Source organism: Amblyomma americanum, chromosome 1, assembly GCF_052857255.1.
Source record: "Amblyomma americanum isolate KBUSLIRL-KWMA chromosome 1, ASM5285725v1, whole genome shotgun sequence".
Classification (NCBI taxonomy): domain Eukaryota; kingdom Metazoa; phylum Arthropoda; class Arachnida; order Ixodida; family Ixodidae; genus Amblyomma; species Amblyomma americanum.
Window position 1 is genome coordinate 268,046,993 of NC_135497.1, and position 16,980 is coordinate 268,063,972.

At 45.6% G+C, this 16,980-nt stretch overlaps 1 long non-coding RNA gene and 1 pseudogene across 2 annotated transcripts in view; both read right to left on the reverse strand.

The window, feature by feature from the left end:
• LOC144115049 (uncharacterized) overlaps nucleotides 1-7,458 on the reverse strand; it is a 231,007-nt gene extending 223,549 nt beyond the window's left edge. Inside the window, exons 1-4 of one of the 2 annotated variants that reach the window (XR_013311219.1) lie at nucleotides 7,117-7,458; nucleotides 6,533-6,630; nucleotides 4,052-4,191; nucleotides 1,912-1,976 (exon numbers count right to left, since the gene is read on the reverse strand). This is a non-coding gene — a long non-coding RNA (uncharacterized LOC144115049). Of the gene's footprint in view, nucleotides 1-1,911; nucleotides 1,977-4,051; nucleotides 6,631-7,116 lie in introns of both variants that reach the window. The other variant, XR_013311221.1, reaches the window with a different exon arrangement.
• Nucleotides 7,459-15,719: 8,261 nt separating this feature from the next.
• Nucleotides 15,720-16,412, reverse strand: LOC144117611 (speckle-type POZ protein B pseudogene; annotated as a pseudogene).
• Between the last annotated feature and the right edge of the window lie 568 nt (nucleotides 16,413-16,980).

The window sequence follows — 16,980 nt, forward strand, 5'->3', positions numbered from 1 at the left end:
TGAAATAAATGCATCTTTCACTCCCGGACAGGCGGCAACAAAGCCTTGAAATGCCGAACTATCAGATTTTGCTAACAAAAATAATTTGATAGAGTTCTCCTAACTGCCCCTTTAACAGAGCCTGCGCTTATCCGCTAACCAACGTATTCGGTGGCGGCATCTATGCGCGCCACTGAAACCCCCCACCCACTCACTGAATAAAAAAAAAAACCTGTGCCAAGGCTCGGAATCGAACCAGGGCCATTGTAGTTTGAGGCGGACTCAACCACTCCGCCACGACGGTTCAAGATTTAACCATGAATAAAGGCGCATCTAGTGAGTGCAATCTTCCGCTGCAGAAGTCTCCGCGCTTTCGCTACGTATATCCTGGCCTAACACAGCTAGGCCATCAATTTTTTTTTAACTGCCTTGTACCTTGTCTCCCGTCCCTAATAAATGATTTCCATTAAGTAGTTTGAAGTTGACTGGCACAGCCGGGAATGTTTTGCCAAGCGAGCGTACGACGACACAAGTGCTCTTTATACTGCTAACTGCCTTGTATGATCACCGACCATCGTGCCATCATGGTTTTTCATCGACCGCGGCAATCATCTGACCAGCCTTAACAGGCTCCTTCAAAGGTTAACTAGCACTTGAAGCGGCACGGAGTTCCTCTGCTGTTCGGCACTTGTAAATCGAGACGCGTTAAAAACAAAACCATGAGGCACACAAAGCTCATAGACGCGAAGCGCCATAACAAGTCGAAACTTTCCTGGCCGCCTGTGGAGCCGCCAAGCATCGGCTTTTTTTGCTTCCAACATTCAGGTTGTCTTTTGTCTGTCTTCCTTGTGTGATAAAAGTGCACTCTCGGTTTTAAGACAAAACTTACTTCAATATTGAACCACGCAACCTTCTTTTGTCAGCCTCAGATTCGCAGCTTCATGTAGGAAGGAAAATTCCTACAACGTGGCGTCTCTTGTCCAATGACGTTATCACGCTTGTACTTGCGAGATTGCCCTGTGGCGGCGATACCTGTATTTTGGTTCTTGCTATTTTCTACTTTACAAGAGCTTTGTTTTTCAGTAAGAGTTGCGTTTTTGTGATCAGGAGCTTATATATTCTATCGATACAAGCCAACTTCAATTTCTCCTCAGTGTTCCTTTAATTGGCATCTCCAGGAGATTTTAAAGCACTTTGAGTTTACTATCACATTACACTTCTTGAACCTTGTCTCAGTTGCAAGAAATAATTCTGCAAAATAATGAAATGTCAACAACTAGAACACAAACAAAAACTGCATTTCGACCACAAAGCCATCGCTAAGCAATACTGCTCCGAGCTGCCACAGGTTAAAATTGTGCCTAGGGCTGCTCTGCAGGCAATTTTTTTTCTGCTTCATATTATTCGGACAGAAAATTTCCCATTTCCGAGAGGTGTGCAGTGATGCTCATCCCCATGTTTCCGGTTTCTAGATTGTTTGCCTGCATTTATCAAGGATGAGAGCTAAAAGCATTTCAAGCTTAAAAAATCATTCTTGTAAGATCGACAATTGGGCTTTGATGCCCCAGCGCCCCGTGCTGAAGAAGGAGCAAAACACAGGCGGAAGACGAGGCTGACAAAGTTCTGTTTGGCACACAGAAAACGCTTGGCTACCAAGGTGCGCTGTACTAGCAAAGATTGTGGCCGTCGACACTTCTTGTTAGCACTGCGCACCCAGCCCCTCCACAAGTATAAAGACGCAAATCAAACAAGAAGTGTGGACGGCCACAATCTTTGTTAGCACGGCGCACCCCGGTAGCCAAGCGTTTCTGAGCACCAAACTGAACTTTGTCAGCCTCGTCTTCCATCTGTGTTTTGCTCCTTTATCAGCACTGGCCGATGGGGCATCAAAGCCCACTTGTCTTACATTCTAAGTATGCGACACCTTCATACCTGGCTGCTGACCTCAGCAAGATATCCGGGTTCTGTGGTGCAGCAGGATCCATGCTAGTGGAAGACTGCAAAGTATGAAAAGTGTTCATATTTGCTACAAAAGACTAATGTACAAGGTAAATTAAACGGCAACTTCAGAGGATTTTCAAACATATTCTGTTTACTATCACATTACACTTCTTGAGCCTGGTCAGAGTCCCGAGAAATAATTTTTCCAAATAAGGAGCAAAGAAATAATGAAATACCATTAACTAGAACACAAAAAAACTTGATTTCAATCAACAGATCAAAATATGATGTTAAAGGGTTTTACTGGTAACACTGGTGACTCACATTCTGTAATGCACCAACTAGCTTTAAAGGAGTATAAACACCCATCTTTTGGGTGTGTGTTTTTGCTTTCTAATGAGGCATCAGGCATTATTATACATGGATTACCTTGTGGTATTCTCCTATTCTCAAGTCTAGCAAGAGAACAGCAGTTCACAATTGGTAGCGAGGTAAGGGAAAAGGTAAAGGAATACGTTTATTTAAGGCAGGTATCAATAGTGACAACTGATCCGGATCATGAGGGAATAACTAGAAGGATAAGATTGCGATGGAACGCATATGGCAGGGTCTCTCAGGTCATGAATGGCAGTTTACCAATATCCCTCAAGAGAAATGTGTACAACAGCTGCATCTTACCAGTACCCACCTATGGGGCAGAAACGTGGAGGCTAACAAAAAGGGTTCAGCTTAAGCTCAGGACAATGCAGTGAGCCATGGAAAGAAAAATGATAGGCGTAACGTTAAAGCAGTATAACACCTACCGTTTGGGTGCGTGCTTTCTTGCTTGTAATGATGCATAAGGCATTATTATACATAGAGTAGCAGCTAGTAATCTCTTACGACCGCTTAATAATTTATAATAGCATTTATTTTTCGTCCAGTTTCGGCTTCAACACTTGAACAAGGACAGTGACGTCAATGTGTGCTTACACGTCACGAGACATGAAAAAACAGCAATATAATCACTGCTTGCACATTTGTTGTCATTCCAGCAATTGAGGAAGGCTGATTTCAACACTGCAGTAAATTAGAACAATGAAGCAGCGATTCTATGGACATTTTTCCATGGCTCACGTGAAGGAAAAGCCCTCTTTGACGTCAGAGCCATCGTTCGGCTGTTCCAAAACTGAAACAGCATGCCAGAAAAAAACAATTATAAATTATTTAGCGGTCGTAGGCAAACATCACATGGTGATTCATGCCTAGTAGCGTCTTCTGCATCATTGAAGAAAAGAAAACATGCCACCAAAATTAGGTGTCTATACTCCTTTAAGAGACCGGAAGCAGGAAGAGTGGTTGAGGGAACATACGCGGGTTAATGACATCCTAGCCAAAATCAAGAGGAAGAAATTGGCTTGAGCGGGGAATGTAATGCGAAGGTAAGATAGCTGTTGGTCCCTAAGGGATTCCAAGAGAAAGAAAACATAGCAGGGGGCGGAAGAAGGTTAGGTGGGCGTATGAAAAGGTGGGCGCAGCTGGCAAGACAAGGTTAATTGGAGAGACATGGGAGAGGCCTTCACCCTGCATTGGGTGTAATCAGGCTGATGATGAAGATTCTCCCATGACTACTAAATAATTTATAATCGAATTTCTTTCTCGCACCGTTTCAGTTTAAAGAGCTGAATGGGGACTATGACGTCAAAGTGAGCTTATAGGTCATGCGAGGCATGAAAAACTGCAATATAATCGGTGCTGCTACATTTGTCATTCCGACTATTGAGGAAGGCTGGCTTCAACACTGTAGTGAATTAAAACGATCAAGCAGCAATTATATCGCATTTTTTCCATGCTTCACGTTACATATAACCTCTCTGATGTCACAGTCTTCACTCGGCTGTTGAAACCGAGACAGCATGGCAGAAAAATTCGATTATAAATTATTTATAGGTCCCAGGCAAACACCACATGATGATTCATTCATAGCAGTGTCTTCTGAATCATTGTAGGGAAGAAAACATGCCACCAAAATAAGGTGTCTATACATCTTTAAATCTTTAAATTATCATTGGGCTTTTTCAAATTGCCGTGCTCGGAGAGCCTGTTCGCTGCCAGAAAATTCACTCCTGACAGGAAGGTGCATCATGCTCACATGAACTAGTCGCCGCCAGAACCAGCCTGCTGGCAATCATGGCGCCAAGGCCGTCCATGGATCACGGAAGGCGAGTGCCCTCTGCTGCTTTGCTTGCTGTTGTGTCTCATTGCTCGCATGCGTACAGTAGAAATCTGATCCTTGGGAGCGAAAGAAAGGACGTTAGTTATTCAGGGCAGCCGCGGACTCTTGCACTCAGATGCATACATCAGTGGCAACAACTTGCGTTTATGTCCTTCAGTGCGTTGTGTGCTGTCGTGAAGTCTGCATGTAAGCTTTGAGATATCCTCAAAAGCATATGTGACGGGCAGTCGCACTCTAAAGACTTGCATTTGACACCACATAGGAGGGCTAATTGGACGGTGTTAATTGGAAAGACATGGGTGAGGCTTTTGCCCTGTAGGTGTAGTGAGGCTGATGATGAAGAGGAGGGAAAAACTGCGGATGCACTGCTCAAACAACATGCTGTAGTCTCAGATTATTGCATATTTGTTAACCACACGCTAATTACTTGGGCGCCAATGATCGACCCTGCCTATACTGACTCTGCTGTGGTAGTTGCAATTTCTGTTTGTGAACTAATTCCTGTGGGCTGTAAGCAGAAAACAATCAGGATATGTTCCACTCAACTGTAGTCTGCCGCCCTCCAGCTGTTAATATTGCTGCCAGCAAGTAATGCACGCATTATTTTGACAAGCGTGCATATCAGCTGGTTGAACATTTTTCTGAAGTGCGTGCACTGTACAAATTTAGCTGCACGTCGTGTCTGTATGCTATCGCTTTTACTGCAGAGCTAGCACTAGAATGAAAGGCATTACAATCTGGCCTTGCATGTCGGCCCCGCACTGTGTGTGCAGGCATGATGATCCACACTGGGAAATTTTTCTTTTTGATGAGTCAAATGCAAGGTGAAGTATGCATACGGTATTTCTCAGGTATTTTAAGCACTTGTGGCAGAAGACCCGAGCACCAAGCTTTATGGCAACAACCGAATCGGCACACGCAAGGTTATGCTTCATCTTCAGCTGTGAAATGAAAATGACCTCCGTAGAGAATAAAAATTTTGAACAACAAATTTGGCAGAGCACACATGCACGCCAGCCGGCAGCCACTACTTAAAGTGCCCCGACCACCCTCTGGCTGAAAATGTCTTCTACCAAGGTTGTTGTGAGGCACCGTCCCCGGAACACACAACCGCAAACAATCTTTAATAAAAGACATTATATTGGAGTTACATATATGGCAAACTAGCTACTTTTCCATGCTCCTCTCCTTCCATTCCCTCTCAGAGGTTTTTCTCCCTTCTGCTTGGACCACTAGCTTTAGTCCTCCATCCCTGCTTGTTCTGTGTGGCTGCCCTTCCGTTTACAAGAGTAGACAGCACCCCTTTTGTTTGAAAGTGAAATGGGGAGCTTTTGGTGGCGTCCGCGTTGGGCCTATTATGAACGGAATGCACACCAGCCGAAGAGGATTAAGGTGCAGATCCCATCGACAGGGATGACCACGGTGGCGCAGCAACAGCAGCGGCAATTTCGACAGCGTCATCAGGAGGCCGACGACTGCACAAAATGAAAGGATGACTAGCTGGGAAGGAGCCTGTTCTTCCCACGCTCGGCTCGATTCAAATGACCTTCCCCCTTTGACTGGTTCCCTGCAAGAAGCGACCGACGATGAACAGATGACGGGAAGAGGGGAACGGTGCCTTCCAGTAATTAATCGTGTCTTGACAAGAGCCGCCCCGACCGGAGAGAGCCCACCGCAGTTGTAGCCCACAGCGCAGCACCGGTGTTTTCGATAGACACGTGAATAATAATTATCACCCCTCGTGAATAATAATTATCAGAGGCCCTATCCGTGTCTCACGTGGCCCGATTCGCTTTGGTATGCCGCATAACCGAAGATTAGCAGGGCTTATAAATTTCCAGCAATACATATATTTAACCAGTATCATGGCACTGAGAAAACAGGCCACCGAGTTGCAAGCCGAAGCTAAGACAACGTGCTGCAATGAGAGAAGTGCGCTGTCCCGCAACGCCGTATCGGTGGGCTCGATACAAAGCTCTCTGTTGTTGAAGGCAGCCTGGCTGCTCCCCCAAAAAATAAATATTTTAGACAACAATGCGAGGAGGCAATACGAAAAATGAAACTGTGACCTGACATGAAGCACAAAATATATGAGAGAACAAAAAACAGAACGATGCTTCCATTCCACATGCGGTTCTCTAGTGTCCTACGCAATCTTTTACAATGGTAGCATTTAAGCAATATCTCTATACTACAATTCAAAGATCTGCTACAAAGCTCTCTGTTGCTGACGGGAGCCTGGCTGCTTCCCGCAACCATAAATATTTTAGACACACACAAACAGAGACGCCTGCCTGGCTCTGAAGTATGCTGCTATGTAATGTACATATTGCGACTGGTAAGCGTGCGAGTGGCAGTAGCAGAGGCATCCGCAGTAAAACTTCGCCCAGTACATACATGTATCTGTGCAACTGTTGTTGCTGGCTCAGACTTTTCAAGGTCCATTGCAGTGATTTTTCTCTTGGACACCCTCTGGATAAGCTCCGCTTTTGTTACTGGAACACAAGAAATGAGAGATAAAATAATGAAAGCGACAGCAAACACAGGGCAAGCTACGGAAACGGATCAGTTAGTGTGTCGCGTTCATTGCTTTCCAAAAATCATATGATGCGAAAAATTAGCAGATCTGAACACAGCCGATTTCCCCCTGCCTCATACAATTACTTGAATTCATGAAAAAAATCACGATATATTATTTCGCTCAGAGTGACGCTTACGTCGAGACCTGCTACAACGCGACCACGCAGTTTTTCCCTTCTTTGGGAAGCATGCGCTGGGCTGCTGTGTGCTCGGATCGCAAGCACAGAGGAAGTGGTATCGTAAGCGTTCTGCAAGTGCTCGCAACAGTAAAAAAGCATGTGCATCGACTTTATGTAAAACGCCACCAAGCTTTGCTAAAAGCGTTAGGCTTGACTGTACACGCATCACACGTTTGGCACTTCTGAAATCTGATCAAGTAGCAAAGTAACTGCAAAACTCACCTCCAAGCTCCATTACTTGGGCGGAATAGAATGCCTTCTCATCTTTTCCGCCGCGCCAGTAGACGTCCTTTTTTTTGCCAGGTCGCTAACGCCAGTCGGTGAGGCATCATGGATAGGTGTAGCGCAAAGGAAACAAGGACGACATAGAGACGTGTACGATAGCTTTTGCGCCGTCGGTCGAAGTATTTCACGTACGCATAGCTCGCCGCAGCTGACGAACCCATAGTGGAAGTGTCACATGTGGCTGCAAAACACACAATCTAATAACTGTAACAACCACACACACCGACACGAGTGACGACGCAAACGTTTGTCCGCCTTGCGTTGGACGCGAACGACCGCAGACTTGGATTGGCTTGGCGACGCGCACCGCACAGGGCACTGCATACGATGATGATGATGACCTCTTCTTTACAAACCAGAATAATAAATACGTTTTATTCGTTCAATTTCGTATGTTTGTTTCCTGCAGCAGAACTTGCGTCTCCGACCGTGATCTCTATACCGCTCCATGTCGCAGCCTCCTCATGCAGCGCATCCGGCCATCCAGTTGACTGCTGATTGACCGCATGTAGTAGCAGACGACGCGGGGCTCTACACACCATGAAATACTTATAGTTGAAAAGTTACAAATACTACTTTGAAGGGGAAATAGTTATGAGTTCCGTGCCAAGCTGTGCCACAGAGCGTTGGTCCAACATAAGCAGAACCAACTGCAGAACCAACTAGCCCCTCAAATCGGTCTTGCACCTGTGACTGCCCGTGTGAATAGGGTTGCTTACTCTGTGGGCTCTATCATGTATGAGCTTTGTGGTACCGCTGTAACCTAAATGTTTGAAGTGTTCTGCGATTTCTGATCGCCACTGCATTAAACAAAGTAGTCGCTATGTGACAAATCGCTTTCGGTTTCGGTTTCAAAGCTGGAAGTTATAGTGGCGCGCGGTGCCTGATTGTGCTTTGCGCTTTTTACTTAGTGCTTTAAGCAGAAAGTTTTGTGTGGCTTACGACAAACAGGAAGCACCTATAAAGTCTGGGCCTAGCCGTCAGACGACGCTAGAACATTTTCAGTTTCGGTTTCGAAATATAAAACCTCCTGTTGCGCGGCTCTTGATCATAAATAACGCTGGGCCCTTCCCTGTTCTCTGCGCTGTAAACAGCAACTTCTGTGTTATCTACGATAAAATAAACACTTCTTTTAGAACTCCCCTAAATGCAGCAAGTGCTTGAAAAGTCTGTAATTGCTGCAAAAAAGTATTTTCTGGCACGGTGCGAGGTAGATATCATAAGTACTATATTGCCACTGACCTGAAATCAGCGACTTAGGACCAGCAGAGGGGGAAATATAGATTGCTGAATAGGTAAATTGGTGCACTGAAAGAATTTATGTTAAGAAATCAGAAGTGTGCAAGGTACGAGGAGGAAGAGGCTCTCAAAAATAAACTGCTAGTGTGCGCTAGAACACGGAACTGGGTAGCACAACCGCGCCCTCGATCGAGGTACTTCGATCGAGGTGATCGAGGACCTCTATAATTATAGTTTCGCAGTGTTCTCTGGCACACCGCTGTCGCGTCCGGGTCGTGATGGCAGCGGGTGAAGGTTTGGGCTATGCTCGAGACAATTAATAATAGCCAGGGACTCCGGAACTCTTTTTTTTTTTTAGTGGGAGGGCAGGACTTCGAGCTTATTTTATTTATTTTTTAATGCTCATTTACATTATATATATATATATATATATATATATATATATATATATATATATATATATATATATATATATATATATATATATATATATATATATATATATATATATATATATATATATATATATATTCAATGTTCAAAGCTTGATGCAAAGTATCACGATGCAGTGACGACACTCCAGCTGTCAGGAAGACAACGAAAAGGCTTCCAAAATTAACTGTTTAAGGGGCTGACTCACGCCCACTAAGAACTGAATTACTCGGCGGCTGCAATAGGCTTAATCATGCGTGCTCGGCGGTCATCGACCTGAATGCCATGCAGTTCTTGGTCGTGCTGAATTTAAAGCTGGCAAGGAACCTTCGAGATAGAGAACCAAAAGCAGCAAGAATCTGGAAAAATGTGGAATCATTTGCACGTGGCCATGATCAACGGCATAAGTCTGGTCGCACCTCGCATTCCAAAACAAAATGATAAAGCCGCGTGCCGGAGGTTGTGAGTGCGAACGAACAAACGGTGCAATGATTTATGGCAATATAAAATTAATTGAAATGAGGAGCTTATAGGTGGGAAGCTGTACGCACGAGGAGTGATCAATTTTATTAAAAAAGCCTGTGCATAGTTTGTTTAAATTCTGCTAATCGTGATCATGTACGCGGTCAGGTCGATATATAGTCGATCGAATTCTGTAGGGACATGACCGGTTCAGGTTACTCATATACCAAATGTTTTACAACTGGCTACTAAGCCAAGCAGCTCATGCAGCCCCATTGTGCTTTGAATTAAGAGGTTAGAACTAATATGTGTTTCAATTTTCAGAAATCTGATCCAAGTAGAAGCAAATGGAGATTGGGGGGGCACATCCCCCCTGAAAAATGTGGGGGGGGGAGGCGACCTTCCCCATTTCCACCCCCCTGTTCCGTGCTTCTTGAGTATAGCCCCACCTGAACTCGGGTAGGCAGCCCTATAGGTACGTGATCGGCCCACTGGAGTGGGTATATCTCGCATATTTTATATCTGATATTGGTCGCAAAGCCGATGTCTATTGGTAAACAAGTTTAAAACATCCAAGGTGTTCTGAGAGATGTTCGATCCAGTGAAGCATTCGGTCAGGAAAGACCTTTGAAGGCAGTTCGCAGTGTATACCGGATTGTTTTTTTCCGAATATATAGCTTTCGTTGAACTATAGGAACTTTTTGGAATTCTTTTATTGACATATCTCAAATAAACCCTTCATTTCTGCAAGAAAAAAAAACACAAACGGGTAAGCGGCCCTATAGATACGTGATCGGCCCGCTGGAGTGGGTATATCTTGCATATTGTATATATGTGATATTGGTCGCAAAGCCGATGTCTATTGGTAAACAAGTTTGAAACATCCAAGGTGTCCTGAGAGATGTTCGGTCCGACGAAGCATTCGGTCAGGCAAGATCTTTGAAGGCAGTTCGCAGCGTATACCGGATTGTTTTTTTCCGAATATATAGCTTTCGTCGAACTATAGGAACTTTTTGGAATTCTTTTATGGACATATCTCAAATAAACCCTTCATTTCTGCAAGAAAAAAAACACACACGGGTAGGCGGCCCTATAGATACGTGATCAGCCCGCTGGAGTGGGTATATCTTGCATATTGAATATCTGATATTGGTCGCAAAGCCGATGTCTATTGGTAAACAAGTTTAAAACGCCCGAGGTGTCCTGAGAGATGCTCGCTCCGACGAAGCATTCGGTCAGGAAAGATTTTTGAAGGCAGTTTGCAGTGCATATCAGATTGTTTTTTTCCGAATATATAGCTTTGGTCTAACTATAGGAACTTTTTGGAATTCTTTTATTGACATATCTCAAATAAACCCTTCATTTCTGCAAGAAAAAAAACACACACGGGTAGGCGGCCCTAGTAAATAGAATGGTTAACAGAATAACAGAATGGTTAGAAAGGGCCAATGCAACATATTTTTACTAAGAACAGAAATTATGTGGACATGTCCTTAGTGTTCCTTTGAGAAGCAGTATTTTCTTTTGTGTGTTGTGTAAACTATAGTTGAATACAACTCAAGAATGAAGAGGCAAATGCTTTTCTATAATTCCCTTCGCAAGATGTTTGCATGGAAGGTACGACAACCTGAGCCAATCAGTATGGCGCACACTATATAATTCGGTTGCTGCATGCCTACCACACCCGTTGCCTTGTGACAGGTAGCTCCATTTCTGTGAATGAAGGTGTACTAGTGTTTCGGCTGTTTATTTCTTCAGCAGGTGACACTTCATGTCTTTTTATTTTATGTTTGTTTTCAGATGGGCGACATGTTCACACAGTGAAGAGGGCATATATGGCCCACTTTTCTTTTTGTCATTACCTGTCCATATTCAGTTCTTTAGTTGTCACGTCACAGTTGTTTGGATGGACATTTATTCACTCCGTTGTGGTCTATGCCCAAGGAAGCTGAGTCAAATCCAGGCGAGAGCAGCCACATGTTGATATAGGTGAAGTGGAAAACACGCCTCTTTGCTGTGCTTTGTCAGCGCATATGCAGTTGAAGTTAATCTGGAGCCCTCTACCATGGCGTCTACAATAGCTCATTAGAGACATTGTCATTCTCATTATTGCTAATCTCATTGTGGCAGTGCTCTATGTGCTCGGCTTCTATACGCGGACATTTAATGGATCACATTGGCCTGTTAACGGGCTCACATCTCATCGTCATCATCAAAACTCTCATGCACTGCTGGTTGTGTCCTCCTCCTCCATGCTCATTACAATGCCTGGTCCTTTGAGAGGCATCTGCCACTTCATTCTTAAGTTGTATTTGAGTATAGTAAATATGGAGAAATGTAACTAATATTGTATGTCACTTGCTGCTGTGTTGTTCATGTGGTCTGTGTACAAAACTCTTACTCTTGTTCCATGATATAGTATATATGTAGTGTTTTTGTGTATTATGTAAGTTTGTTTCATTAAACAGATGGTATTGGTGGATTCTGTTTATACGAGGGGAGATCAGTATATTTTTGCCTCCTGGTCTGTAACACATTTATCACCTCGTGAAAGGGAAAGACGTTACAATGAAAAGAAAGTTTGATGTTCCCACTTTTCATATTTTCATTTTGCACATGGCACCACTGATATTGAAGTACTCACAAGGAAAATGTTAGTATACATCAGTGTACGGTTATAATAGTTTTTCGAAACCAAATTTTAGATGGCAGAAGGTGTTCTCCCTATCATTATCCACCATCGAATGAGTCCAATTTATGGTAATGGGTATGTTATGTTTCCACTCAGAAGGTGGGTACAAACTGTACGTACATGCAAGATCCAGCTGTGTTGAGTGTGAAAGACGAGGAGTGCAGTGGATGCCCACTGTCTGCATCTCGCATCTGAGCTCGTGGCAGATGTGAATGAATTTATTTGTGATGATTGTCACATTAAGCAGACGGTTATTGTGGGCATTCTTGAACTTGAGGGTGCTGAAGGACCGTGCACTTTTTCTTAAAGTTTGTCCTAAAAAAATCCATCATTTAATGTGACAATGCTTGGCATGACAACAAGTTAGGTGGCAATACCGCCGTGTTGAATAAGCTGCAGTTTCGGGATGTTCTTGGTGCCTTGTAGCTACTGGCTATACCGTAGCTGAAGAAACATTTGAAGATCTTTAGTGTCCAGTTGGGGCCATCAGCCTCATTCTTCTCTGAGAGCATGTAAACAAGAATAATGCATCGATGATGCAAGGGCATCAGTGTAAGTGGAGGACGATATCAAAAAATGAATTACACCTGTGAAAAAAGGCATCTGAAGCTTCGTTTATAATAATATCTTTCACTTTCAGTAATTAGCATGTTATAGACAAGGAGGCAAATTATTCAACACACCTCTCAAGCTTGGGATATATGTATGGAAATTTTTGCATCTGTATAGTCACTTCCTTATTATTGGAAGCTACTTGAGTCATTTATCCCATGGACCAATGTTTTGTGGCCTCATTATCTATTATGTTTTAGATGGTGTCCTTGGCTTAATTTTACTTTTCCTGAGGGTGTTCTAAACTTTTTTTTGAATGTGTGCACTTCAGCTGAGATGTAGCTTTGAAACAGGACAGTATTGGAATGCCATATGCTTGTACATTCATGTGCTAAGCTGATACAGCGTAAAATGGTACTATACTTGGGATTTAACATCCCACCACGTTAGAGGGATCTAATTTGATCACCTGTGTTCTTTAATTATGAGCTCAAGTGCACCGCGTGAAAGACAAGATGAAATGTTATCCATTTAATTTCATACGTCGAGCCTTATAAAAGACATATATTGTTACGTGACGGCAAGCATGGTGAAGAGTACTACATAACAAATGGCGATGGAATGATTTAATGGCAGTGGGCCTAGCGCGAGAGCTCCGTGCCGCGCCACTGCCCACTTTGTCGTCTTCGAGTCCGTGACACTACCCGGGGCTGCCGAGCGATCGTCCCGATCGCGCGAACTGAAAGACCGGCAGTGAAGACGAAACGCAGTGCGTGACGATTAGCGTGACAGGACGGATGAACACAGAAGAGAAGAAGATGCAGGGTTTGCCGTCACGATGAAAGAGATGAACAGATGATGATCAGATGAGCGCTGGTCCAAGAAGCTTCCGGGCCGTAGCTAGCTAGGTCACCTTGAGCCGACAGCCGAGGCCCATGAACACACCGAACGGCATGGGCAGGGGCTGTGTTCGAATATGTTGGCGACTTCTAGGGTCGGTGGGGTCATAGGTTCGAGTAGCGGCGGCGTCGTCAAGTTGTCGTGTCTTCTGGCCGGGGCTGGGGTGAACGACATGGTCGGTTCTGGTCTGGCGGGCTGGGGCACAACCGGGCGGTGCGGGCAGGAACACACGACCGACGACCACGGCACACGCAGGACACCGAAGCTCCAGGACCAGGATGGGGATGAACTCCGCACCTCACGCCAAATGTTACGCGACGGCAAGCAGGTGAAGACAGTACTACATAACAGATGGCGATGGAATGATTTAATGGCGGTGGGCCTAGCGCGAGCGCTCCGTGCACGCCACTGCCAACTTTGTCGTCTTCGGGTTCGTGACAATATCAGCTCACTGAGACACGCAGTTCACCCATATGAGTGATACGAGAGCTGCATTTGCCTCAAATGAGTGATACGAAAGACACATCGGCCCATTCGGGTGATACGAAATCTATATTTCGGCTCAAACAACTGATACGATAGACACGTATCAGTCCATAGAGGCATACGAGGGACACATATGCCCATACGAGGGATACGAAGGACACATATGCCCATACGAGGCATACGAATGACACATATCAGCCCATACGAAACACATATTGGACACATATCAACTCGTATGACCACATACTAGACACATATCATCTCGTATGACCACATACTAGACACTATAAATTCATACGAGACACATATGCATCCATATGAGATTTTTCGATAGGGTAGTTATGCCGTTTCACTTACTGCGAATGGTCACCGATCATACTTCTGAATAAAGCAGTTTAAAATAAACTACTGATCGTTTCGGAGGAAGTCGGGACAATAAGCGACAAGTGCCAGTCGTAGGCGATGTCAGCAGCCCGGCTGTCAAGTGGTTCTCAGGCGAGCGATCGTATCGGCGCTTCCTCCCACAGATTTTCGCACTGCGTTAACAAGCACGGATGCAACCGGTACAAAAGAGATGAGCTTATTTAATAGAAATAAAGCGCAGAATGAGTTTTAAGTCATGCAAACGAGCGCTAGCTGTTTGTAGGCAGCGATGTAAACAACAGTATGAGTACAGCCGTCCTCATTGGCGCACTGCTGGAGAAATTTCATGCTCATGTGGTAAATGTTCATTGGTGTACTATTACTTTCGAGCACTTACGTAGACATAACACGAGCTATTTGCTAAGCAAAGAGCAGGAAAAAGCGAGCAGCGGGTATTGACCCGCCGCGGTGGCTCAGTGGCTAGGGCGCTCGACTACTGATCTGGAGTTCCCGGGTTCGAACCCGACCCCGGCGGCTGCGTTTATATGGAGGAAAAACGCTAAGGCGCCCGTGTGCTGTGCGATGTCAGTGCACGTTAAGGATCCCCAGGTGGTCGAAATTATTCCGGAGCCCTCCACTACGGCACCTCCTTCTTCCTTTCTTTCACTCCCTCCCTTATCCCTTCCCTAACGGCGCGGTTCAGGTGTCCAACGATATGAGACAGATACTGCGCCATTTCCTCCCCCCCCCCAAAAAAAAACCAATTATTACCAATTATTATCAAAATGAGCAGCCACAGAGCCGAAATCAATCGCGCGGCTATGGGTGGGGCGAAGCCATGGCGGCGGCAACGCCTACTGACCGGTTCGGGCTGTGTTCGCGTTTCAAAGGCATTCCAAAATCTGGAATGTCTCCGCGGAGCTCCGTCGACTCGAATGGCATCTGAACCGAATGCCGTCGAAAAATTTCGTGTAGCAGCGTAAGTTCGGCAGTCGAGCCGAATGACATTCCCTTGGAAGGAATTATTATAACCCTTGGTGACCACCAGGCTGAATGCTTTCAAGAGATCGTTCCAGTAACAAAACTACAATGAAAGTTAATCAAGTTATTCAAGCTTGCAAGTTATGCTTGTGTAATAATGAAATACCGTTAGTCTTGCGAGTTCGCTACCAAGCAACTCTCAGACAACTCCTAAGGCATCGCAATCGGAATTTCATGCTCATGCGGTAAATGTTCATTGGTGTACTATCACCTTCAAGCACTTACGTAGACATAACAAGAGCTATTTGTAGTGTAATGGCACGATGGAAGTGCTGCAACACAGCGATAGCAATGCAATGTACACTTTAAGCAACGCAGTAAAACATGAGCTTTTACCCTTTATTATGAGAACTCGTGTGCTTGAAGTTCTGCTTCAGTTAGGTGGCGGTCCGCTTGAGCTGCTGCAGCGACTGGAGAGCACGCGGACGACTTCTTTCACCAGGTCGGCGCGGTTCACCACCAAATCATCCCAGCCAGGCGTTTGGGTCACTTCTCGTCCATGCGCACAGATGAAGTCCATGGCACTCCCGCGGAGCACGGCGGCGTTGTGTTGGTCGGCTAAGATGAGGGCGGCCGGGGCATTCTCGACGTCCAATCCCTCGATTAGCGCCTCTTCACAGAGGTTCCGAAGCTGTAGAATGAAGTACTTGTCAGCTGCAGCAAAAAGGGGGCCTGCCAGCTGTGCTAGTTGCGGCGTGCGGCCGGTGTAAATGAAGCGCAGCAACGCGCCTAAAACGTCGTAATCCATATCAGTGATTTTGATGAAACCTTGCGCTTCATATACCTCATGGGAAAACATTGCTCGAAACACCGGCGACCGGGCGGCCAACACCGCCTTGTGGGCGCGGTGCGTTCCGCCAACGACCTGAATGGTGACATCGGCAAGGTCGCCCCTGTCTAGAAGCGCGCCGAGGTCGTCGGAGAGTCCGTGCTGAAATACTTCGGCGTTGGCGCTCCCGAATCTTCCAGGCGCACTTACGTAGCCGCGAATGACTGTCAATTCACAGCGTATGCGGAGGTTGCCTGCCAGCAAGAAGGGAGAAAGGTCGATCTCCAGGGCACTCATCCGGATAAATTGGCAGAAACACCAGTTTCGTTCACCTCTGAACACTCTAATGCTCATGTACTGTTTGTTGCTCTCCTGCCCACTTGCATTGACGATGAAGACTGCGGCTTCTGCGCGAACATCACGGGCGCCTGCATATCCAAGGCCGAGATAGAGATAGTCCTGGCCATCGTCGGCCGTGCGCTGGATCAGGTTAAGGCGCCATTCTTCATCGTCTTCTTGTGAAGGGAATGGGGAACTATATATCCCTTCTTCCAACTGCGCCAAACATGAGTTAAAGTCTCTTAACTCCCAAGAGAAGGAAAGTTTTTCGGTGTTCATCTCTGTCATACAAGTGAACTCGATAGCGGACATCGTGGCTGTTCACGAAAGATGGCTGCAGGCGGCAGAATGAGCGAGGACGTGCGAGGACGCGCAGTGCGATGAGTTCCATGTAAGCCCGGGCGATGTGGTCTGGCGTTCCGTGCTAGGGCGCTTCGATGCCAGCGCGCGCGCCGCAGACGAAGAACGCGAGCGCGCGTCGCTCTTGGTTATAACCTGCCTCGAGTCTCGCCGCACCGCGTCTCTC